The sequence below is a fragment of the Callithrix jacchus genome, chromosome 13 (genome assembly GCF_049354715.1).
Source record: "Callithrix jacchus isolate 240 chromosome 13, calJac240_pri, whole genome shotgun sequence".
In the NCBI taxonomy this organism is placed as follows: domain Eukaryota; kingdom Metazoa; phylum Chordata; class Mammalia; order Primates; family Cebidae; genus Callithrix; species Callithrix jacchus.
In genome coordinates, this window is record NC_133514.1 from 14,776,095 (window position 1) to 14,800,198 (window position 24,104).

Sequence of the window (24,104 nt, forward strand, 5' to 3'; positions counted from 1 at the left end):
GACTCCACAATTTTCTCTCTCAACCATGATACATACTTTGGAAAAACTTTCACAATTTCTTAAAAATCTGAGCATGCAGTTAGCATACAACACAGGAATTGCTCTCCTGGTCACATATTCTAGAGAGATCAAAATTTATGGTCACACAAAAACTTGTATGGAAATTTTTACAGCAGTTTTATGTGTAATACCCCCAAACTGAAATCAATCCAGATATTTGTTAGTGAATGAAGGGTTAAGCAAATACAACTCTACTTAGCAATAAAAAGGAGTGAACTATTGATACATGCAACGTCCTCTAGATGAAGCACCAGAAGATTATGCTACATGGAAAAAGCCAATCCCAAAATGATTGCATACTGTATAATTCTATTCATATAACATTCTTGAAATGAGAAAATTATAGAAATGGAGAACAGATTAGTGGTTGCCAGGAGTGAAGATCGGGGTGGGGCAGGAGGGAAGTGAGCATGGCCATAAAAGGGCTATTTGAGAGCTCCTTGCCAGGATGAAACTATTCTGTATCTCAACTGCATTGTTGTCAATATCCTGGACGTGATATTCTACTGTAGTTTTGCAAGAGTCGCCACTAGATGAAACCTGGTCATGTGGTTTGAATGTTTGTCCCCTCCAAATCTCATGTTGAAATATGATTCCCAGTGTTGGAGGTGGGGCCTGGTGGGAGGTGACTGGATCAGGGGGTTGCCTTCCTCATGAATTGTTTAGCACCATCTCCCTGGTGAAGTGAGATCTCAGTTCACTTGAGATCTGTTTGTTTAAAAGTCTGAGGCCTCCCCACTCCCTGCTCTCTCTTGCTCCCACTCTCACTGTGTGATATTGCCTGCCCTCCCTTAGCCTTCCACCAAGACTGTATGCTTCCTGAGGCTCTCACCAGAGGCAGATGCTAGCACCATGTTTGTAGAGCCTGCAGCAAGATGAGCCAATTAAACTTCTTTCTTTATAACTCATCCAGCCTCAGGTATTTCTTCATAGCAACACAAAAAAATGGCCTAATGTGGCCAGGCGTGGTGGTTCACACCTGTAATCCCAGTGCTTTGGGAGGCCAAGGTGGGTGGATCACCTGAGATCAGGAGTTCAAGATCAGCCTGGCTAAACGGTGAAACCCCATCTCTACTAAAAATACAAAAATTAGCCGGGCATGGTGTCACCCGCCTGTTATCCCAACTACATAGGAGGCTGAGGCAGGAGACCCGCTTGAACCCTGGAGGTGGAGGTTGCAGCGAGCTGAGATCCCACCACTGCACTCCAGCCTGGGCAACAGAGTGAGACTCTGTCTCAACAACAACAACAAAAAATGGCCTAATGCATCTGGTAAACGTTACACTAAATCTGCCTGTATCATTTCTTACAACCATATATGAATCTACAATTAACTCAAAATAGTTCTATTTTTTTTAATGTGACTAGCTATATACGCTCATCACTTACAGAAGCTGCATCTTCTCAGAATCTCAGTGTCATCAAGCCGATTCTTTTTAACAGTGCTTGCATATTGTCATATACATGTGAGCATATGGTACATGTGCCCACAAATGCATGGATTTGTAAGGTGGTTGCAAAGAATCTGAAAATGCTTGGTCTATGCCACAGGGAAGGTGGTGGAAAGTCTACACTGAGAAGAGAATGGCTGTACTATCCAGCTGGACAGAGACAAAGTAAACCTATGTTGATCAAAGCTGTTTAGTCAAGAAGGCATCCCTGAGGCTGAGATTTAAACTTTTTTTCCAGCATTACTGAGGTAATAATTGACCAAAAAAACCGTATACATTTAAGGCACACATTATTTTTTGATACACATATACATTGTGAAATATGCACCACAATCAAGCTAGTTAACACATGCATCACCTCACATAGTTATCTTTTTGGGGGGCCATGAAGGGATGAGAACAAAACAAAATCTACTCAGCAAATTTTAAGATACAATGTATGTATTATCAACTATAGTTACCATGCTGTACGTTAGGTTTCCAGAAATTATTCCTCATGCGTAACTGAAATTCTGTACCCCTTGACTAACACGGCATTTCCTCCATGCCCTACCATGGCAATCACCATTCTACTCTGCATTTATGAGTTTGACTTTTTTGGATTCAACAGATAAGTGACATCACATAGTATTTATCTTTCTGTGTCTGGGTTATTCCACTTAGCATAAAGTCCTCCAGGTTCACTCGCGTTCTCCCAAATGGCAGGATTTTCTTTTTTAAGGTTAAATAATATTCAATTGTATTTATATACCACATTTCCTTTTTCCATTCATCTGTTAATAGACACCTAGATTGTTTCCATATCTTGGCTAACATGAATAACATTGCAATGAACACGAAGTGCAGGTATCTCTTTGACATACTGACTTCAAATTCTTTGGATATGTATCAAGGAGTGGGGTTTGTGGATCATATGCTAATGCTATTTTTAGTTATGGGATTTTTTTTGTGGGGGGTGCTTTTCTATCAGGGTAATGCTACCCACACAAAATGAGATTGGAAGTGTTTCCTCTTCAAATTTTTGGAAGAGTTTGAGAAGGATTGACACTGATTTTTCTTCGTAAATGTCTGGTAGTATTCACCAGGGATGTTATCAGGAATTGGGCTTTCTTTAGTGGGAGACTTTTTATTACTAATTCAACCTCCTTACTCATTATAGGTCTGTTTCAATTTTCTATTTCAGTGTAACTCAGTGTTAGTAAGTTGTAGGTTTCTAGGAATTTATTCATTTCTTCCATGTTATCCAATGTGTTGCTGTATTACTGCTCTTCATTATGCATATATTGTTTTACTTGATGACATTTCATAAATCCTGGAGGCTTTCTTCACTCTTTTTAATTTTTTTACTTTTTCTTCTCTGGATAACTTCAAATTCCTGGCCTTTTTGTTCAGAGATTCTTTCTTTTCCTTGATCAAGTCTGCTGTTGAAGTTCTCTACTTCATTTCTAGAGGTATTATTGTATTATCCAGCTCCAGAATTTCTCTTTGATTCTTTTTTACTGTATTATTTAGCTCCAGAATTTCACTTTGGTTCTTTTTATTTACAGTCATATAAAATGAACAAGGAAAATTTTTGCCCCTTTTCCTATGTATTATGCTTTGAGATATTTAAGCCATCAATTCCTTGAATGTTTGGTGAAACTCATCTGTAAAGCTTTCTGGGTCTATTGTTCATGTGTGAGAAACAGCAAGTGCAGTTTTTAAAAACCGATTTCGGAAAAATTTTAAAGCAAAAAAATGTTAATAATGTTGTCTTTGAATAATGATATTCCAAGGAATTCTTTTTTACTTAATATTACTCCATTTTTAACGTTAACATTTAATTTACATAGAGTAAAATTTACTTGTGTAGTGTCCAGTTCTGTGAGTCACAACAAATTTCTGCAGTCACGCGCCATGACCATAAAAGAGACAGGAAAGTTCTATCACCCACAGAAGTTTTCTCACATCTCCGTGGAGTCAAACCATCTGTCCACCACTGGCATCCCTGGAAACCACTGACTTTTCTGTCTCTGTAGTGTTGTCTTTGTAAAAATGTCACATAAATGGAGTCATGCAGTTTGTAGCCTTTAGAGTCAGGCTTCATTTACTCAGCATAATGCATTTGAGATTCATCCATGTGTTGCTGGGATGTTCCTTACTGCTGCTGAGTAGCATTCCACTATGTGGATATACCACAGTGTATTCATCAATCCCCAGCTGAGGGATGGATGTCTGTGTTATTTCCAGATTTTGGCTCTTAAAACTAAAGCCAGTGTAAACATTCATATACAGGTTTTGAATAAACTAGTTTTCATTTAATTAGGGTAAGTATCAACAAATTAATTTCTGGCTGGTAGGATAAGCTTAACTTATTTTTGTTTACTTGAGACAGGGTCTCACTTTATCACCCAGGCTGGAATGCAGTGACACGATCACAGCTCACTGCAGCCTCAACCTCCCAGGCTCAATCAGTCCTCCAATGTCAGCCTCCCTGGTAGCTGGGTCTACAGGCATCGACCACCATACCCACCTAATTTTTGTATTTTTTGTAGAGACTTGGTTTTGCATGTTTCCTAGGCTGCTCTTGAAATACTGGACTCAAAGGATACACCTGCCTTGGCCTCCCAAAGTGCTGGGATTACAGGCATGAGCCACCATGCCCGGCTCATATGTTTAACTTTCTAAGGAACCACCAAGCTCTTTTCCAAAGTGGTTGTATCACTTTGCATTCTTTTAAGCAATATGTGAACAATCCAGTACACAAAATTGTCAGAGTGTTTTTGTTTTCATTTTGGTTTTAGCTATTCTAATACATGCAAAGTGTATCGCATCGTTGCTTTAGTTTTCATTTTCCTAAAGATTGATGATATTGAGCATCTTTTCATTTACTTATTTGACATTTGCATATCTTTTTGGTGAAGTATGTGATCAAATATTTCACTTCTATGTTTATTGAAATGTCTGTTTTCTTATTAGTTTGAGGGTTTTATGTATTCTGAATACAAGTCATTTATCAGATATATGATTTGTAAATATTTTATCTTGTATATGGCTTGCCCTTTATTCTCTCAGCACAGACTTCCTAAATAACAGTTTTTCATTTTGATGAAGCCAAATTTATCTTCTTCCTTTTGTGGATCATGCTTTTGGAGTTATAGCTAAGAAATATTTAATTCCAGAATCCTTGACTAACTCCAGATCACAAAGATTTTTCTACTAAATTTTCTTCTAGATGTTTTACAGTTTGGGGTTTTACATTTGAGTCTATGATACATTTGAGTTAGTTTGTTGCAATGAGTGAGAGGGGGTTTTGAACTCCTGTAGGATGGGTGTTGGCATGCCAGGGGCTTCCACAGTGTCTTCATCTTCCCCTTTAGGACTTCCCCTTGTGCTAAAAGATGTGTGGACAAGCTGCTGAGCAGCTGCTGAACGCTGAGGTGCCACATGGAGGTGTGGGTGAGGTAGTGTCCACTCAAGTGTTTGTGTGACCACACAGGTGCTCTGGTCTGGGTGCCATGCATGCTGCCTCAGTGTGTTAGGCATGTGCACCTGAGTGTGTGCGCACAATGTGAGTGTGCACACATGCACGTGCGTGCGCGCATACACACACACATATACACACACCATGAACACCTCTCTTCTTGTCTTTGCCCTTCTCCCAGACATGAACCCCTGTTACTTGTTACTCCATGTGTGTTACACTGGTTCCAGGGCCAGCACATGGGTGTGCTCTGATGCTCTGGATAAGTCTCTGTCCTTGCCGGGCACTGCATCCTTGGGTCTCAGGAGAGGAGTCCCAAGTGATCTGCCTTGTCCCCAGTCAATAGGTCTGAACCCAGCAACTCTGCCCCCACTTTCATGGAATACGGTTTTTCCAATGCCCTGCCCCAGTTTCAGTGGATTTTCTCCAATTCCTTAAAGGTGACAGAGTTTGTGTCCTTACCACATCAATTTAAGGTTTTCGTTCCAAAGGAAATATAGGGAAAACAAATCCAGGTGGGATTTTACACCTCTCCGGCAGGGCTGCTCCTCCCCACCTCCTCAGGCCTACACTAAGACAGAAACCTCCTTGGGATGCTGCTGTGAGGGGTTGTTTCTCTGTCTTGCCTTTCTGGAAATCTGAAAGAGTGACCAAATGGGTACACCTGCCAGGAAACCAGCTACATCTTTTCAAGGCTCATGATAATGCAACCAGCAGCACATGGACTCTCTCCCTCGCTTCTCCTCCTGCCCTGTCTCATTTCCCTTTTCTCTCACTCCTTTTGCCCTGGAAACTCTCCAGTGAAGCATTAGCACTTAATCACTGCCTTACTCTTTGTTTTATGGGGAACAGAGACAACTACTTTGCTCATTAATTTTCAGCCTTGTTCTTCTCTAGTAGAAGTATCTGAGGCTGCACATTTTCAAGTATTGCTTTGGCTGCATTCTAAAAGTTTTGGTATGCTTTATTTTTATTCTTGTTCAGTACTCAACAGAGACCTTTCTCTCCCACAAACAGTATCCAGTGAAACTGACCAGGTTCCTAGTCATCTACCTTTCACTAACAGCCTAGCCCGGCCTAGCCCTTTGAGGGTTCAAGCTTGCACAGAGGGATCTCCATTTACATTCTTTCCAATCTTATATAAGCCCAAGGCCTCATCTTCTGTCCTGATGTGGTTTATGACACCTACATCACTTGATTGTCAAGACCAACAAATCCCATAAGGCAGCTTGAAGTCACTGTTACATGAATACTTAGATTTTCAGCTACCTCTTGTTTTAGTGCTTTGGAGAATTTTTTGCTGTCTTGGAAAAAGATTGCTATCTTGCAAACCTAACCATGCATGTGAAAGAGAGCTTATCAAATTTTCCGCTCTGTCTAGATGCTTTCTGGCAAAATATTTTTCAGTATTCTAGAATGCCCTATTTCCAGAAAAGGAAATTTGCGTGAGATTTCAAGTATCTATTTAAGAGTGTTATCTTACTATATTTTGCCACAAGATTTAACCCAGTATGTTCATGAGGATTTGGTAGTAGAAATTTTTGATACTCTGGCCCATATGTCTAAACTACATTCACCAACAAAAGAAATAAAACACATGTTTTCTGAATTTCTAAAATTAGTAAAATATATAAAGATTTAGTATCATAGGAGAATGTTGTCTAACAAGAAAAATCAAATTTAAAAATTTTTTTGTTTCCTGAAAACTGGCATTCACCATTAATTTAGACTTCACTTAATCACATCCATTAAAGGTTCAGTCCAAGAGATAAAAGAAGAGAGACATATTTTAATTTTAAAGGACTTCTTAAATGACAAGGACTATTGTTATATAAAAATGAAACGTGTCAAGTACTAAAAATTCAACAAAGTAAAATACAAAATAGAAAGTTAAAGTTGATCTAAAATTCCACCATACAGAAGTAACCGCCGTTATCATTTGGCCAAAACAAATCTAGACATCTCTCTAAATGGAAGGATAGATAGATGAGTAAACAAATGGAGAGAAAGAAAATTATAAAACAGATGATACATATTTCTTTACCTTAAAGAAGTACTAAATTTAAATTATTTAACAGAAGTAAAATTAAAGCTAAATGAAAGGAATCGCTTGGCTAGACACAGTGGCTCATACCTGTAATATTTGGCCTTTGGGAGGCTAAAGATTCCTTGAGGCCAGAAGTTTAAGACCAGCGTGGGCAACATAGCAAGACCCTATCTCTAAAAATAATTTTTAAAATTAGCCAGGTGTGGTGGCTCACACCTGAAGTCTCAGCTATTCTGCAGTCCCAGCTACGCAGGAGGTAGAGGTGGGAAGACTGCTTAAACCCAGGAATTTCAAGCTGGAGTAATCTATGATCTCATCGTTGCACTCCAGTCTGGGCAACAGAGCAAGACCTTGTCTTTAACAACATAATTTTTAAATTAGCCAGGTGTGGTGGCTAATAAATAAATGAAACAAATTTAAAAAGTAATCATCTAATTCCAGAAAGTGTTTTTTCTTTCATCATAAAAGATAATAATCACTAAAACCACCGTTTTAAAGCTAAGAAAAAAAATTATGAAAATAAACAAGCACCCTCTTTTTCTTAGGATCAGCCAGACTCAAATTTTATGTAAAATAGTCTAATTTTAAAACTTGGCAACTAACTCATTATTTTAAAAATATTGTGCGAGCCAAACAAAGCACATCTGTGGGCCCCAGTTGACAAAGCTTGGCCTGAGCTGAGGATCACTGGATCGACTTGGTAGGACCATGTCCCTTGCAGAGAAATCTTTCACCTGCTCCAAGTCAGACAGAAAAATGTCAGCTGTCAACATCATCCTTTACTGAGTCCGGGTTTTTGAGTCTAGTCTAAAAAGACATTTACATATGAAATTGCTTTTTGTTTTTAATATCGTATTTACCTAGTGTTTGAAAAAAAGTTACAACAATGGAAAATAAAATGAGAAAAAATGCCAACTTATCAAAACTACCTATTGATTACCTTCTAATAAGGTGACTTTGTAACCATGTCAGACCCAAGCTGGCTGCTTGACTTGTATGAATTCCATATCACTGGAAACAGTCAAGCACAGAATGGATGTTCACAGTGTAACCTACTGGCCTGGGATCCCAGCCAAGCATCTGAGGGATGATTGGCTGGATTAATAGATAAATGGATGGATGGATGCAAGGTGAATTAAGATCCCTTTTATAACCCAGGCTTTCTTGCAAGTAGGGTCTTAATTAATTCACGTATTTGTATGAAGAAAACTCAGTGAGGCAGGAAGTTAGATGAGTGGGTTGGGAAAGAAAAAAACAAAAGGATGCTTTATAGTTGTTTTGCCTCCTTCTCAATCTTACTTTAAAAAGCCTAGCCCCGTGATGTCATTGAAAATAATTTTACCTGCTCCTTTGGTGACTTAGGTTAGGTTCCCTGCCTTGTTTATAATAGAAGGAAGCAAATATTTATCAGTTTCCACTCTCTCACAGTAACTGAACGACTTTCTGAAACTAACTGAAAAACTTTTCCCTAGTATGTTTTACTATTAATGCAAGCATAGTCTTTTATCACCTGTCCCTTAACTTGCAATTGACAGGAGGGGCATGGCTACAGTTAACAGTAGAAAATTGTAGTTAGATGATAGTGCAGCTCTGAGAATTGTAGATCAAACTAGAGGTCTTCATCAGCATATTTAAAAAATTAAATAGATTATTAAAAAGGCAACTCCCTTTTTTGGATGTATTAAGAACTGGCTTTACAAGAAAGATGTTGATTTTATGATTTTCTGGTACTGAAAATCACTTTTACCCACTCAAAAACTATCTCCTGAACTGTACTCACTTCTAAAATTTCTCCACTAAAAATAGATCCTGTTTCCCATAAATGAGCACATATCATTAGGAAAGTAGTATCATTGTTATTTAAACCTATTAGTTATCGATTATTCAGGAGAGTAGTATAACTATTATTTTAACCAAAGTATCAGTTATTTGATTATAAATTTTCTGAGTGATTGTCAGTTGAGAGAATATGGAGACAGTCAGAGAAAAGCCTCAGAAGAAAAACCCGAGAGCAGGAATTGCCACTGCTAAAAGTGGGAGCAGAGGAGGAGGAAGAAGCAGGCATGAGAACGTCAACAATGGAAAAGACACAGTCTCTGTGCAGCTTACCTCTGGATGCATCTAATCGGGTCCAGTTTTCTCAGCCTCTCGTTTCATTAGATCTCACTGTCTTTGTCTTCCAAGCTAGAAAACACATAATGTATTAAACAAGAAATTTTGCTGTCTAGAAAAGACATATCAGCCAAAAGATATTCATAACAATGTTGTTCGGGTGCAGTGGCTCACACCAGTACTCCCAGCACTTAGGGAGGCCAAGGTGGGCAGATCACAAGGTCAAGAGATCGAGACCATCCTGGCCAACATGGTGAAACCCCGTCTCTACTAAAAATACAAAAATTAGCTAGCTGTGGTGGTACACGCCTGTAGTCCTAGCTACTTGAAAGGCTGAGGCAGGAGAATCATTTGAACTTGAAAAACAGAGGTTGCAATGAGCGGAGATTGTGCCACTGCACTCCAGCCTGGTGATAGAGCAAGACTTCATCTCAAAAAAAAAAAAAAAGAAAACGAAATAAAAGGAATCTATTTGGCTGCTTTGTTTGTAATAGCCCAACAGCAGGAAATAGCACCAATGCCCATCATCTGTGGAATAGATAAATAAATTGTGTTATACTCCTACTATACAATAAAAAGGAACAAAGCACTGATATATATATATATATATATATATATATATATATATATGAGACAATGTGGGTGAGTCACACAGAGGTAATGTTGAGTAAACGAAGTCAGACACAAATAGTACATTCCAGGTGACCTAATTTATGTCAAGTTCAAAAGCAGATCAAACTAAGCTGTAGTGTTAGAGATTGGAATAGTTGTTAACTTTATAGGGAGGGAGCATGAGGGAGCATGAGGGAGCCTTCTGAGGTGCTGGAAATGTTCTGTATCTGAAGATTTGAGACTTCACAAATCTTAAGTAATGTCCATCTAAAAACAGAAGAAATTTGAGAGTAATCTCAAAGGTGATGCTCCCATCAGTTGAGAAAAGTTTTTTGAGTGGGTTCTAGCAGACTGGAGCTTAGTGCCAGTGACAAAGAGAGATTGGTGTAAATACAAATTTGTCTTTAGAAAGCTAGACAGTGAAACCCAAATAGACAGAATCCAGCCTTTATTTCTGTTTGTTCCCCTAAAGCCTCACACAAAATGATGATGAAGAAATGCACCCAGCGTTCATCCATGTTTGCTAGTGAACTAAGTGCTTGATAAACCATGTCTTGTATGGATTCAAAGCAGTTCCTTCATCTTTTTCTATTAATTTCCTTCCAAAGCTGTTTGAACACAGGAGCACAATCGTGGGAAATGATGAAAGACTAAAAGGTCATGCCAAGTGAATCTTGAATTTTTTTTAGGTAATTGATTTTTCAGCTAGTTGATTAATCATAGTTGAAATTAAGGCAATTCTCTTTATTTTGCTTCCAGCCTATTTAGGGTCAGTTGAGTAGGAAGCATACTTATTAACAGTAACTGCAAAACTTGCCATCTAAGAAACAAAGATGTGTTGACCATATATGATTCTATGGGAGTGGGCATGTTGAGGTTGAAGAGTTGGACCTGAAAAGTGAGTCCAGGTCTCCTCTAAAGTTCTGTGCCATCTCTCCAGTGAAATAGCTAATTTTTTATAACCAAATCTCTGGCTGTATTTTAAGTTGGACCATGCCAGAGCTGCCTTACTAGTGGGATATAGCAATGAAATATCGTTACTTAAAGCTTGCTTTCTTATTTGAGTTGTTTTAGATCATCCCATAAATACTGTTACCTTCAACTGAGATCCTTGAAAAATTCTCCATTTCATTCTCCATCATCACACTGCTGGCAGATTCTAGCCGATGGTTTCCTTCAGGGTACACACGGAATCTCTCTCCCTAGTGAAAGAGAGTGGCTGTTTTAGGCTTGTTGCCTGGTTCCAAGTCTTAGGATGGGTCAAGAGAAAAAAATCCATAATCATGATGACATTCAGTAGAAACTGCTTTGGGAATTCAGAAATGCAGCATGAAATTAACCCAAAGTGACATTTGCCCTGAATTACTGGAACTTGAATGGCGACCCTTTCATAAAAGTTTGCTTTGGTACTTGTGATGACCACAATTGGTCAAAAATCTTGGCTTTATTGATTTGACCTCTGAGTTTGTTAAAGCATTCATGGTTAACAAAAATGATGTGTGTGAGCAAGCGGAGCTCACCTGAAGGGCAGAAAGTAATAAGGCAGCCAGTTTTCAAGAGCAGATCTCCTACTTAGAACCAGGGTTCCTCTGCTGGGATAAAAATTGCAACTGAGACACAGAACAGGGTGTAATAATCTAAGAAGAAAGTTTCATGAACAACCTAGGATGTCTAAGGACCAAATTGTTTGAGGGACTTTGCCAAAATTATATAGCGAGCGATTTAGAGAGGTAAGTCATGTCCGTAACTGTAACACTTTTATCTTCGTATGAATAGATGACATCCTTCTGCATTTATTGAGGCTAAATCAACAGCTTCAATAAAGCCATAGCTCTCTTTCTCAGCCCTTTGTGGGAAGAGACCATTCCATTTGTAGCACATTGTTCAGTATACAGTAGAGGTAGGAGCTTAATACATGTTTATTTAATTGAATAGAAATTCACGATATACTTCACTACAATTTGTAAGATTTTGTGCTTTTATAAATGATTACTAATGTCATCATTCCATGGGATCCTCCCTATTAACCAATAAAGTTATAAGGCAAGTATCATTCTAGCCTCCAAGACAGGATGCCATGGCTCACTGGGAAACAGAATGGGTAGTTCTGGATCTTAGAGTCTCTGCTCTTTCCAGGCTCATGAGAGCTGAGAAACCAGGTAATCAGGTAAAAAGCTAAGTTCAAAAATTGTTCAAAATCACTAGTTATTCATTTCTACTGTTTATGCAATGAAACAAATCAAGCAACAGAAGACTGGTTGAATAAACTATGCTAAATACATATAATGGAATACTACACAGCTATAAAAAAGGATGAAGATCTTTACACATCGATATAGAAAAGAGAATCAAGGTGTATTAAGTTTTAAAAAGCAGTATGTAGAAGTCTATGTAGTAAGCAACCTTTTGTGTAGGCAACGTAAGCAAATAATATATCGATATACTTAATATATTTGCATAAAACACTGAAAGAATAAACATGAAACTGTTTAAAATGATTACATGTAGTGATTGAAGGGGGATAGTGTAGATAACGTCAAGGGTATGACATCTCTGGTCCCAGTTCCTCTACTGAGGAAGTTACTTTCTTTTGAGCCTCAGTGTTTTCAGGGTAATGACACAGAACTTCTCAGAGGTTCTGGGCCTTGGAAAGTGTTGGCTTTTCAGTATGTGAACAGAGAAGTACAGAGAGACAGAGGGAAGAATATTCTAGGCAGAGAGAATGGCATAATCCAAGTCGTGAAAGTTAAATAGCATATCTGGACAGTAGTACAAATTGACTTTAGCAATAAAGTTCATTTAGAGGAATACTTGAAGGTAAGATTGGAAATGCCCACTGAAATTGTATCACAAAGACAAATCCAACAGTTATTTACTGAACACATATCTTATACCCAGCATCATGGCAGGTGCTAAGGGTATTGTGGTAAATGAGTCAGGTGTCTACTCCTAAAAAGCTCACCCATCAATAAAAAGATAGCAAGTTTCTCATTGCAAACAGCAATGTATATTTTCTTCATTGGCACTGGGATACAACTAATGGCAGAAAAATGATCCCCTCAAAGTTGTGAGACTTTTCCTACCACAGCTATCTAGATTATTGCAGATGACATGTAAGAGAGATGTGGAAAAATCAGTTCCTTATGACATAAAGAACAAAAAGAAAGGACATACGTCCAAAATTTTGTGCAAGAAAGCAATGTGTTTGTTGCACCTACTGGATGCCGACTTCAGGGAAGGGAAGAGATCACAGACAAGTAAAATTTCTCATCTTAGTGAGAAGGAGAGAGAATGTGACATCTCAGCATATTCTTTTCATTAGGAAAAACCTCCTAAGCAGAGGAGGGTGGGAGGAGAAAATGAGGTCAAGTTTAGAGTGGCTGTTTAGATGTTTGCGAGATAACACATTGTAATAGTGATCTAGAAGGCAGCTAGAAGCAGGAGAGGAGATGCACACAGCAAGGAGGCTTTGTCATCAGCATAGAAGTGATCTATGGAGTCCTAAGAATTGCCAAGATCACCAAAGAAAAAAAGGCTTCAATGATCAGGCAAAACGCTAAGTTCAAAAACTGTTCAAAATTACTAGCTATGCATTTCCACATTGCATATAATGAAAAAGATTCATCAATAGAAGATTGGTTGAATAAACTACACTAAATACATACAATGGAATACTACACAGCTATAAAAAATGAAGATCTTTAAACACTGATAGGGAAAGGAGGACCAGGATGTATTAAGTGAAAAAAGCAATATGTAGCAATATACGTGGTATGCAACCTTTTGTGTAGGAAACATAAGCAAAAATATATAGACATACTGTCTTATATTTGCATAAAACACTGGAAAAATAAGAAACGAATTAAAAGAATTATGTGTAGGGATTGAAGGGGGATAGGTTAGATATAGTCAGGGGTGTGACATCTCAAAGTATAACTTGCTATATTGTTCTAATTTTTTAGCCACATAAATGTATTACCTATTCCGAGTATGAACTTAGAAAAGTAAGTGCAGAGTGCAGAGCCCTGTGTGTAGTATAGAGAGCTTGGGAACTGTGGTTCCATTTCCAAAGAGGAGCAGGAGGTGATGGTGGAGACAAGGAGCCATTTTGCGAGGCTTGAACCTTGCAAAGGTAGGAGGGGAGCAAAATTTACAGGTGAGGAGATAAGGTAGATGGGTCCTAGCCTCTTTGGTGTGTCTCTTGCTCAGTACTCCCCAGTCCCTGTTTTCCAGCCAGGCCACCCTCTCCTGTCTCTTCCTGGACATTCTAAGTAACTCCCTAGTTTTCATCACGCTACATTCCCACCAAAACAAACACCCTTCCCAATGTTTTCCACTATTCCAAATCTTCACTCATTCTTTTTTTCAATAAACATCCAAGCACCTTTATGCATGAAATGCTATAATAGACCCCAGAGGTGAACATGCCATGGTCCTCCCCACTTTGAAGGATCACTGTCTATTTATAAGAGAGACAGACACTGAGATTAACAATGCAACATGATAGAGGTGACATTTACTCCAAACAGTAAAAACTGACCAACAGAGGGGTTCCCTCCAGTTCTCTTACACTCTTTCTTAGTGGTGCCAATCAATTGTATTGCTTTGATTTCTTCAGCTAAAATTTTTAGCCACCCATATGCTTGTCACCCTCCTTGATTCTTGAACCTTCCTGTTATTTATTTGCCAAAAGAAGTAGCCCTGTGAAAATGGATATGATCACCCTCGTGACATTGATAAAGAAGGGGAGACTAGCAGAGTTCAGTTGTTTGCCCAGGGCCCAAAGCTAATTCCTTTTAAGGGGCTATGCTTAATGGAAAGGGGTTAAATTTCTGATTCGTATGAAGGGTAATAATTACTTACTGAGAAAAACATTACAAGGCTTCTTTTTGTGTTGATTCTACCTGACAATAGTGGCCTTAGGTAAGAAAAAAAAAAAGCATGATTCAAGTTTTGTTGAAGTTTTGACAAGCCAAGAGCTACTGGAATTTTAATAAGCCCATTCATTGCACACGTTTGTTTTTATAGCACTTTCCCCCCCGACCTAAGTTTGACGTTAACAGAGCAAAAGCCAAGCTATATTGGGCCTTGGTAAAGACACAGCTTATCAGAGTTTGGGGCCAGCTCCCTCTGGGCATCTTCTCTCCTTATCACAGATGCCAGCCTCCACCCCACCCACTCTAGGAAGCTCAGTGTTGTGGCTGGTTCTCCTTTTCTAGGATGTTCCATGAGGCCACTCGTAGCAGCGGCCACTGCGCTTGCTCTTTCTAATTCCTTCTTCCAGGCACACAGCCTTATGTAATGACTGAACTCTCGATTAAGCCAGAGTAAAGAGATTTAAGGAGCAACCTGGGACTCTCTGGCAGTATAAGCGGTTCCGCTCTCAACTACAGCCCATTTCATTTATTCCCCACTAATTCATGGTGACCCTCCTTAGTGATGGGTTACTATCTGGATTCCCACACCATCTGGATAGGATTCTGGACACTGGAGAGTTTCTATTTTTACCAGGCTCTGGCATTGCACTTGCATTCCATTACAACTGAGCCAGAGGCCACAGAAAATTTGAATCATGCTTTTTTTTTTCTTACCTAAGGCCACTACTAACAGGATAAAGGGCTTTTTTGCACCCTGTTAGTAGTGCAATGTGGTAGCATAGGAGACAAGCAATCTGTGACACTACAACAGAAGAGCAAAACAGAAGGCAGCTTTCAATTAAAAAAATATCTTTGGTGTAAGCACTCAGCTTCTGGGGCCAGTTCCACCTTGTCTGAAGGAAAGCTGCAGGGGGAGTGATTTTGCAATTAGGAGGCTGCATGAATTGCAACCCAGTTAAAAACAGGGCAGTGCGAATTCCCCATTCTTGGAGTAAGGGGAAGAGAGGCAGGACAGAATGGGAGCATTTGGGAGTTGGGTCATTACTCGTTGCATAAAGCTGCCCCGTGCCTGGAAGGATAAAGTAGGAAGAACAAGCACATTGGTCTGCTAGAAGTGACCTCAGGGAATAGCCTAGAAAAGGAGAACCAGCCATAACCCTCAGCTTCCCAGGCTCTGATAAGCTGTGTCTTTACCAAGGGCCAACGTAGCTTACCTGTGGCTCTTAATAATGTCAAACCTTTGTGGAGAAAATGCTATAACAATAAATGTGTTCAATTAATGAGCTTACTAAAGTTCCAGTAACTCTTGGCTCATCAAGGTTTTTGTATCAGGTAGAAGCAGCACAAAGAGGGAGGCTTGTAATACTTTTCACGGAACCAGAGCAAATCCAGTTCCATCTCTCACTTGTTGCGGCCTTGGGCAAGCTACTTAGCCTCTCGTGACTGTTTCCTAATTGTAGTAACACTAATGTATTGAGAGCCTCCTAGCATTTTTGGAAAATTAAATGAGCTAATATATGGAAAGCATTTAGAAAGTACCGGGCATAGAGTGGACATGCAGTAAGTATTCGGTCTTGTATTACCCGAAGTCTTGGTCTCCCTTCTTTAAGGCAATGTGGTAGCATAGGAGACAAGCAATTTGCCTCATCTTTATTTAAAGTGGGAATAACTCCCACCTTGTAGATCCAAACCAGGAAATATTAATTCAATGTTAATTTACTGTCTAGCTCATATCACTCAAAATATTAAGAAACCACAATTCATAACCATACGGAGGCAACAGGCGTAAACTGAGAGTGGACATACAAGGAGGGTGACTTCAAGTGAAGAGCCAGTAGGCAGAGGTGAGAGCCCCATTTTCAGTGGCCACAGTGGGGCACAGTCTAACTGATCTTTTAGGATTTGATTGCTAGCCTAGAATTAGCATGCAAATCACCAACGGCATTGGAAACAAAATTCAGAGCCATATCCTTTATCCCCACAAACAATGTCTATGAAACCTGAGTCATGTATGTTTGTGTGTGTGCTGCGTAAGTGCACGTGTGTGTGCGCGAGCGAGAGAGAGACTCCAAAACTCATTTGATGCAAATCCTTTATTGCCATCACTGATGAGCTTTGAAATTCCAATTTCAGGCTTATCTCTAGCTATTAATAACAAACAAGAATAAATTAAATTTCTATCAGATCTTATAATTGCTATTATTTTTCGCACTCCATCTATCTTATCTCTGACCATCCTCAAAGTATCATATGTTCTTCCAATGGGACACACAGAGGTTATCGGTCTTATTCTGGAATTAGACCCCAGACTTTGAGTCTGGAGGTTGATTTTTCACTTTGTGTGATCATTTGTTCATCAAATATATGTTATGCAAATCAGAGCACAACTCTGACACCCATGGAATCCATGGAGTTACGAATTCTTTCCCTGGGCAAATACTGATCCGTTTACCATCACTATAGATTACCTTGCAATTTCTACATTCCTACATGAAGAAAATCATGCAGTGTGAATCTTTTTGGCCTCTTTTCTTTCATTCATGATAGTGATTTTGAGATGAATGTTACATGTATCAAGTCTATTCTTTTTTATCCTAGAGTATAGGTATAATGTTTTATACTTCCACAAATTTATAGACTGTTTCTACTTTGGGGCTTTACAAATAAAGCCTCTTTGAACACTCATAGACAAGTCTGCATGTGGATGTGTTTTCATGTCTCCCCAAAATAGGTGAGAATATGCAAAGTTTGTCTTTCCTTGCCTGCCTTACTTCACTTAACAAAACGTTCTCCAGTTCCATCCATGTTGCAAATGACAGGATCTCATTTTTTATGGCTGAATAGTACTCCATTGCACATATGTACCACATTTGGTTTATTCATTCGGTTGCTGATGGATATTTAGGTTGCTTCCACATCGTGGCTATTGTGAATAGTGCTGCCAAAAACATGGGAATGCAGATGTCTCTTCAATATATTGATTTCGTTTCTCTTAGGTATGTAACTAGCCATCAGATTGCTGGAAAATATGGTAGCTCTATGTTTAGTTTTCTGAGAAGCCCCCATTCTGTTCTCCGTAGCGGCTGTAGTGATTCACACTCCTAATAACAAGGTATGAGGGTTCCCTTTTATCTGCATTCTCACCAGCATTTGTTATTAACTGTCTTTTGAATAAAAGCCATTTTTACTGGGGTAAGAGATCTCATTGTAGTTTGATTGGCATTTCTCTGATGATGAATAATGTTGAGCACATTTTCATACGCCTGTTTGCCATTTGTGTGTCTTCTTTTAAGAAATGTCTATTCATATCTTTCACCAATTTTTAATCAGATAGTTGTATTTTTTTCTTATTGAGTCGTTTGAGCTCCTTGTATATTTTGGTTATTAGGGTTTTTTTAGATGGATAGTTTGCAAATATTTTCTCCCAGTCTATGGATTGTCTCTTCAGTTGGTTGATCGTCTCCTTTGCTGCATAAAAACTTGTTAACTGGATGTGATTCCATTTGTCCGTTTTTGCTTTGGGATATTACTCCAGAAATGTATGCCAGTCAAACATACAGAAGAGTTTCTCTGATGTTTTCTTTTAGTAGTTTCATAGTTTTAGGTCTTAGATTTAAATCTTTAATCAATTTTTGTTTTTGTATATTTCAAGAGATAGGGGTCTAGTTTGATTCTTCTGCATGTGGATATCCAGTTTCCCAGCACCATTTATTGAAGAGTCTATTCTTTCTCCAATATATATTCATGATGCCTTTGTCAAAAATGACTTCACTGTAGATGTATGAATTTATTTCTAGGTTCTTTATTCAGTTTCATCTGCCTGTGTGCCTATTTTTATGCCGGTACCATGTGATTTTTGTTACCATAGCTCTGCCGTGTAATTTGAAGTCAGGTAGTGTGATTCCTCCAGTTTTGACCTTTTTGTTCTGGGTATCTTCGGATATTCTGGATCTTTTGTGGCTCCATATAAATTCTAAGATTATTCCTTTTATTTCTATGAAGAATCTCATTGGTATTTTGATAAGGATTGCACTGAATCTGTATATTGCCTTATGTAGTATGGTCATTTTAACAATATTGATTCTTCCAATTAATGAACATAGAATATCTCCATTTTTTGTGTGTCATCTTTAGTTTCTTTCACAAATGTTCTATAGTTTTCATTGTAGAAATTTTTAGGACTTCTTTTGTTAAGTCTATTCCTAGGTATTTTATTTGTAGCTATTGTAAATTGAATTTTTAAAAAATCTTTTCAAACTGTTTGCTATTGACATATAGAAATGCTACTGATTTTGCATCCTGCAACTTTACTGATTTTTTAAATCAGTTCTAATAGCTTTTTGGTGGAGTCCTTAGGTTTTTTCAAACATAAGATTATATGCAAACAAGGATATATCTTATATTTCAAACATAAGATTGTATCTGCAAACAAGGATAATTTGACTTCTTCCTTTCCAATTTGGATGTGTTTACTTTCTTTCTCTTGTCTGATTGCTCTAGTTAGGACTCACAAAACTACGTCACATAACAGCAGTGAAAGTGAAGATCTTTGTCTCATTCTAGATCTTAGCAGAAAGGCTTTCACTTCTTCCCAATCAATATAATACTAGCTTTGGGTCTGTCATGTATGGTTTTGATTGTGGTGGAAAATGTCCTTTCTAGATCCAGTTTTCTGAGGCTTTTTATCATGAAAGGATGTTGAATTTTATCAAATGCTTTTTCAGCAATAATTGAAATAATCATACAGTTTTTATCCTTCATTCTGTTGATATGCTGTATCACACTGATTGATTTACATATGTTGAACCATCCTTGCATCCCTAGAATGAATCTTACTTGGTCATGATGAATAATCTTTTTAGTATTTTGTTGAATTTGGTTTACGAGTGTTTTGTTGAGTATTTTTGCATCAATTTTCATCAGAGATATTATTCTGTAGTTTTGTTTTGGGGCTTTTTGACATCTCTTTTTGATTATTTTTCATGTGTTTTGGTTAGCAAGGTAATACTGGCCTCATATAATGAGTATTTGGAACTATTTCTTCTTCTTCTGTTTTTGAAATAGTTTGAGTAGAATTGGTATTCATTTTTCTTTGAACAGTTGATAGAATTCAACAAGAAAGCCATTGATTGGGTTCCAGGCTTTTCTTTGCTAGAACATTTTTATTACGGCTTTCACATTATTACTTATTATTGGTCTATTCAGATTTGGATTTCTCCATGGTTCAGTCTTGGTAGTTTGTATGTATCAAGGAATATACATCCATTTCTTCTAGGTTCAAGGATGATCTTTTTGAATATAGAAATTCATTTACTCTTACACCATTTGTTAAAAAGACTTTCCTTCACTGAACTACTTTCCCCCATTGAATTACTTACATACCTTTTTTGAAAAGTCCATGTTCAAGGCTTGGCCTGTTCCTGCAGTTTCTGTTCTCTTCTATTCTTCGTTTAGTCTATCCTTACACTAATGTAATATTGTTTCGATGATGATCATTTTTTTCTCTTTCTTTAAGACAGAATCTCACTCTGTAACCCAGGCTGGGATGCAGTGGCACAATCTCAGCTCACTGCAACCTCTGCCTCTCAGATTCAAGTGATTATCATGCCTCGGCCTCCCAAGTAGCTGGGATTACAGGCATGCACCACCAGAGGCTAATTTTTGTATTTTTAGTAGAGACAGGGTTTCACCATGATGATCAGGTTGGTCTAGAACTCCTGACTTCAAGTGATACACCCTCCTTGGCCTCCCAAAGTGCTGGGATTACAGGCATGAGCCACCGTGCCCACCAGATGATAATCTTTTTAATACATCCTGAAGTCAAGTAACGTAACTCCTCCAACTTTATTTTTTTCTAAATTGAATTGGCAATTCTAGATTATTTGCATTTCCATGTAAACTGATTTATTCAAGTGTTCTTTCTTCTAAAATCACTTTTCAAAATTTGTGTACTTCAAAGAATTTGTTAAATTCATTTAGGTTGTTTAATTTATTGGCATAAAGTCTAAAATATTGACTTATTGGCCCCAAGGGCTGCAAATTCAACAGAGACTCCAAAGGTCACACATGACACATTGAAGGTGAAACAAGCTACAGTAGAGAGCTCATTCCATAATCTGGGCACAGCTGAGACTCCAGGAAAGTGTATCTTAAAGCAGCACTGCTTTAGCCTTAAAAGTAATGGCAAAGCTTAAGGCCATGCCTCAAAGAATCAAACCAACCCACCTACTAGTATTCTTGCAGGCAATTACCCTATGATTACCCTGGGTATATTTGACCCTAGATTCAAATATTTGGCTTTAGTTTCACTGAGACCCAGCACATAGATTCACTGGATGTCACTACACACCTCTCTCCTCTGTGGCACCTGACCTTGCAAATTTCATTCATCTCAGTATCCCTGAGTGCCAACATCTGTTTTCTCCACCCAGAGATCAGTTTTGTTAGGGCCCAACTTCTCTGTGCCACAATTTTAAAAATTCCCTGAAGGAGAAAGCCAGAGCAACATCAAGTTCATCTGATGTGTTTTCTTCTCCAGAAGATCAAAATCCTAAATATTTTTAAACAGGGACTTCAGATATTATAATCAATTACATCTCTTTTTTTACAGCAGAATAGTATATCATACCCATTACTGTGTCATAGCTGAATCCCACTAACAAACTTTTGAACAACTGCATACATTAAATGAACAAGAGCAATCTTGGCAACGTTCAGGACTTTCTTTAGCTCATTAAATTCAACATCCATTATTGAAACTTGCTAGATAGAATGCACCATGTAAAGGATTGTTGGAAATCAAATGGGAATAAAGCAAAACACCTGCTCTGCAAAATCTCCCTGGGCAGAGAGAGAAAAAAGAAGGAAATCTAACAAACTGTCATATAGCAGAGGTGTTGGTAATACTGTAGGAGAAAAATGTAGTACTCATGGGAGCACAAGGAGAGTGTTTAATTTTGTCATGGGGATGGTGGTAGGTGAGTGGTGTTATAAACTCTTTCTTATAGAAATAATCTTATTTGGGTATTTAATAATGGTAACCTACATAACCCCCTAAAATCTTCTTTTTGTAAACTTTAATGTATTCTCTAAACTTTGTGTCTTTTTCACAGGCAGATACCATTCCAGTTCTATTTTTCATTAGACTCTAGTCAAATGACATGACTTCCTATGCACATGCATTAAACGAATGTCAAGATAGTGAACTATTATCCCCGTCTGGGGAAATAATTTGGGAATAAAAATATGTCCTTTGAACAAAAGTAAATGAGAATAAGCAGGAGGTGGGTGAGAGCTGACAGAGTTTATGACTTGTGTAAGCAAAGGGATAAGTATATTTGATTCTGCTTAAGATATTGAGTCCTTTTGAAAAAGCACTCTTTCTATGTAGGTTAAAAAAGCCATGCTTTTCTGAGTGAGATTTAGAACCTGGCCCATCCAATTCTCTGAAAGAACAAATCAATTGGAACATCACTAGAAGTTATTCAAGACTGACTAGCCAGGCGCAGGGGCTCACATCTGTAATCCCAGCACTTTGGGATGCTGAGATGGGAGGATCACTTGAGGTCAGGAGTTCAAGACCATCCTGGCCAACATGGCTAAACCCTGTCTCTACTAAAAAATCAAAAAGTAGCCAGGTGTGGTGGTGAGCACCTATCATCCCAGCTATTTGAGAGTCTGAGACAGGAGAATCGCTTGAGCCTGGGAGGCGGAAGTTGCAGTGAGCAGAGATGATGCCATTGAACTCCAGCCTGGGCAACAAGCAAGACTCCATCTCAAAAAAAAAAACCAAAAAAAACTAACTTACTTCTCAATGCAGATGACAATTTGTATCTAAATCAAACAGACCTCTACCTGACCACCTGAAGACACCTTTTATCTTTCTACTTTGTGTTTAAGACCTTGGACATTGTGAGTGCTTAATGATTATTTATTGAAGTAAACACCATGTCATGATCACTTTTCCTTTGAAATTTCTCTCAAATCCATTTTCTCCATAGCCTCAATAAACACTCAAATGTAGTAATTCCCAGATCTGTTGGTCTCAAGATCCCTCTATACTCTTAAAATTACGTAGGACATTGAAGAGTTTTTGTGTATGTAGGTATTGATATCTATCTGTTGGTATTTGCCATATTCAAAATTAAAACTGAGAAATTTAAAAATATTTATTGATTTATTTAACAATAAAAGGTCAGGTGTGATGGCTCACACCTATAATCTCAGCACTTTGGGGAGCCAAGGCTGGAGGATCACTTGAGCTCAGCAGTTTGTGACCAGCCTGGGTAACATAATGAGACCACATCGTCACACAAAAAAAATCAAAAAATTAGCCAGGCATGGTGCCTCATGCCTGTAATCCCAGCTATTCAGGAGGCTGAGGCAGGAGGATTGCTGAAGCCCAGGAGTTCAAGGCTGCAGTGAGCTGTGATGCCACCACTGCACTCCAGCCTGGGCGACAGAGCAAGGTTCTATTTCAAAAATAAATAAATAATAATAGTAAACCCATTGCATATTAACATAAATAACACACTTTTGTGAAAACAAAGTATATTTTCCAAATTTAAAAAGGTGAGAAGGGTGATGTTGTTTTACATTTTTGCAAATCTCCTTGGTGTCGGGCTGTAAACGATAGATAGATCCTCATATCGGCTCTTCATTTAATCTATTACAATAACACACATCATTTCATGTCTGGAACATCTCACTCCACTCTCACAACAGAATGATAATGGCAAAGGCAAATATTTTCTTAGTATGATTGTAAATATATTGTTCACTTTGCCGATCCTTTGGAAGAGAACATTGAGAGAACTGATGCTCTAATACGACTCCCTTCCCTTCACTCTCGATTCTAGTCTCATCTCTAAAAAAGTTTGCTCAGTGAGGTAATAAACCTCTCCAATACATCCTGAACATATCTGCCTTTAAAACAAGCCAATGCAAGAGCTTCCTGTGATCACATATTACAGAGGCTGCCTGATAATCACAGTATCAAATCTACGTGCTTGTGCCCAATTTCAGGGGTGTCCCTTCATCTTGTACCCTTCTTTCTAAATAATCATCTATCTGTGTTCACTCTGACCCCTTCCCTTTAGAACCATTCCCCTTCACTTAAAATATCCTCTGCTCTGCTTTCTCATATGTCCCCATGGTGTCTGTTCTCTGAGGCCACGTGTAGGATACACTTGTCCTCGAATCGTTCCTCCATGTTTTTGCGGCATTGGAGGCTATGGATTACTGTAGGATTTCTAGGAGTCTTGTTTCATAATGAATCCAGGAGGTCAGGAAAAAAATCCCGCCTCTTTATGTCCTTCACAGCCCTGAATGCATTTGGCTTTCAAACAGGATGAATTAAAAAGCAAATTTATTTAAGAAAGCTATATATAAAAAAAGTATAAATGCAGATACAGGTAACGAAATGTTGTAGGTAATCAGTGAGTTATTTTTTAGTTATGTGCTTTTATTCTTTTTTAACATGT

At 38.3% G+C, this 24,104-nt stretch overlaps 1 protein-coding gene and 1 long non-coding RNA gene across 5 annotated transcripts in view; one reads left to right on the forward strand and one right to left on the reverse strand.

Annotated features, from left to right (window-relative positions):
- The window catches only part of LOC103787448 (uncharacterized), a 265,763-nt gene extending 254,736 nt beyond the window's left edge, over nt 1-11,027 (reverse strand). The window contains exons 1-2 of the long non-coding RNA XR_004732653.3: nt 10,842-11,027; nt 9,131-9,205 (exon numbers count right to left, since the gene is read on the reverse strand). This is a non-coding gene — a long non-coding RNA (uncharacterized LOC103787448). The remainder of the gene's footprint in view (nt 1-9,130; nt 9,206-10,841) is intronic.
- Nucleotides 1-24,104, forward strand: part of ADRA1A (adrenoceptor alpha 1A) — a 108,717-nt gene that overhangs the window by 43,210 nt on the left and 41,403 nt on the right. The gene's annotated exons all lie outside the window — the stretch shown is intronic.